The sequence below is a fragment of the Lynx canadensis genome, chromosome D2 (genome assembly GCF_007474595.2).
Source record: "Lynx canadensis isolate LIC74 chromosome D2, mLynCan4.pri.v2, whole genome shotgun sequence".
In the NCBI taxonomy this organism is placed as follows: Eukaryota; Metazoa; Chordata; class Mammalia; order Carnivora; family Felidae; genus Lynx; species Lynx canadensis.
The window spans coordinates 35,684,308-35,686,164 of record NC_044313.2 but is presented as its reverse complement, the minus strand read 5'-3'; the positions used below and the strand labels follow the sequence as shown (position 1 = coordinate 35,686,164).

Genomic DNA, 1,857 nt, shown 5'->3' with positions numbered 1-1,857 from the left:
TTTATTTTAGAGAGAGAGCATGAGCACTGGAGAGGGACGGGGCGGGGGCGGAGGGCGGGGGGAGACAGGAATCTTAAGCAGGCTCCACTCAGTGCCAAGCTGAATGCAGGTCTGGATCCCACCACCCTGGGATCATGACCTCCGCGGAAATCAAGAGTCGGATACTCAACTGACTGAACCACCCAGGCGCCCCTAAAAAAGAACGGCTTTTAAGTACACAATCCTTTACAGAAATAGTATTCAGAATCCCACTGTATAAAATAGATACAACGTGATGCTAAAATGGGGGGATGAAGGACCAAGCCTCACATCCCATTATACATCACAGAAAACAGCAGTCCTTGAAACATGTTCACATAGAATCTTGAGAACTCCAGGGAACATGACTTAAACGCTAGGATTCTGTACCTCTAAGATGCTTCCCTGTGATCATGTTACTCTAGCTTTAAGGCCAGCACTTCCTGGTTCCAGGTCTAAAGTAACCACGCTCTTCGGGCTGCGCAGGGGGTAAGGGAGGTGGGCTTTGCTGGAGGCTGGGGGGTTGGGAGGTGGGGAGTGGGCAGCGGCAAGAATGTTGGCGACCAGAGTAATTATTCTAATCTGCAAGCGAGCTGTTCCCACCTCCGTGCGTGTGCGAGCACCTGGAAGCGTGAAGCGTGAAGACTATGCTCTCCCCGGTTATGTCCACCAGGGCCACTATCCCTTGCCTAACGCGGCCCACGTCAAGATCTCTCCGTCAGCCAGAAGGCCTTGAAATAAAAGGAGACCCCCTCGAGCAGCCTCTCCATTGATGAGAATGTGGAACTGGGCCCCATGAATTTCAGCCCGAGCTTTGCGGACGCGAATGGGAGTGCGCAGGCGCGCGAGGCGGCTGTGGACGCCGCCATGTTCTTGAGGGGCGTCCCGCTTCTCCAGGAGAAGCGCTGCCTGTAGCGTCCCTCCTGCACACCTTTTAAGGGGAGAGCGTGCCCAAGCAGACTCAGAGGATGCTCGACGTGAAGGTCAGCCCGATTCAGGGCTTCCCAGCCCAGTGGGACTACGACAAGAACGACTGGAAGTAATAAGAACCATCTGCTTGTACATCTGAGCCTCCCTTGTTCTGCCACCTCCGTGCAGCTCAGTGTATTTACTGGAAACTGTTATGTCGCAGTACCGATGCTAACAAGTGAGCAGTTTGCATGGAAGAAAAAATAAACAACCAGCATTCACAGCCCTCCTTCCCTGGCACCGTGCTTGGCCCAGCCTGGACCTGGCCTCTCACCCCTCCATGCACCAAAAGGCCACCCTCGGCTACTCCCCATGCCTTGAAAACCGTTATTATTCCGATCCCAAAGCTGCGTGCCCGGGACTGCCAATAAGGCTGACGTCTTTTGCCTCTACTTGCAAGAGGGCAAGCCATGCCTGTGATTTAGAAATCTCACAGGCCAAAGCTCTTCTGTTTCTGTGCCCAGGCTCCGTTTCCTCTTCTCATCAAGTGCAGCTCTTCTGTCTTCTAGGTGTCATGAGGTGTGGTGAGAGGCAGTGGAAGGAGGCTCTCATCCCGTCTGAGAATTCCTTGGTAATTCTCCAGGTAATTAATGAGGACTCTGGGAGACACTGGGAACGCCTTTGGAATATTAAATAAAGTGGCTTTTATTCTAGCTCTCTTGCTGCTGCTGCTGCTTCCTCACAACAAAGGGACTTACTGTGCTGTTGTTGGGTGTGTCTGATCATCACTTGGCCACCACAGCCCCAGTCCTTCCTCTGACTTGTTGAGTTGGTCTCCTGTCAGAGTGTTACTGATGGGAAAAGGACATACCTTTACTTTAAGACTCATAACTATCAGGAGCTCCCTTTCCAGTCATTGACATTGAAATG

General features: G+C 52.3%; 1 pseudogene; it reads left to right on the top strand.

The window, feature by feature from the left end:
* The first annotated feature begins 571 nt into the window (after positions 1–571).
* LOC115526743 lies at positions 572–1,181 on the top strand (annotated as a pseudogene).
* Positions 1,182–1,857: the final 676 nt, after the last annotated feature.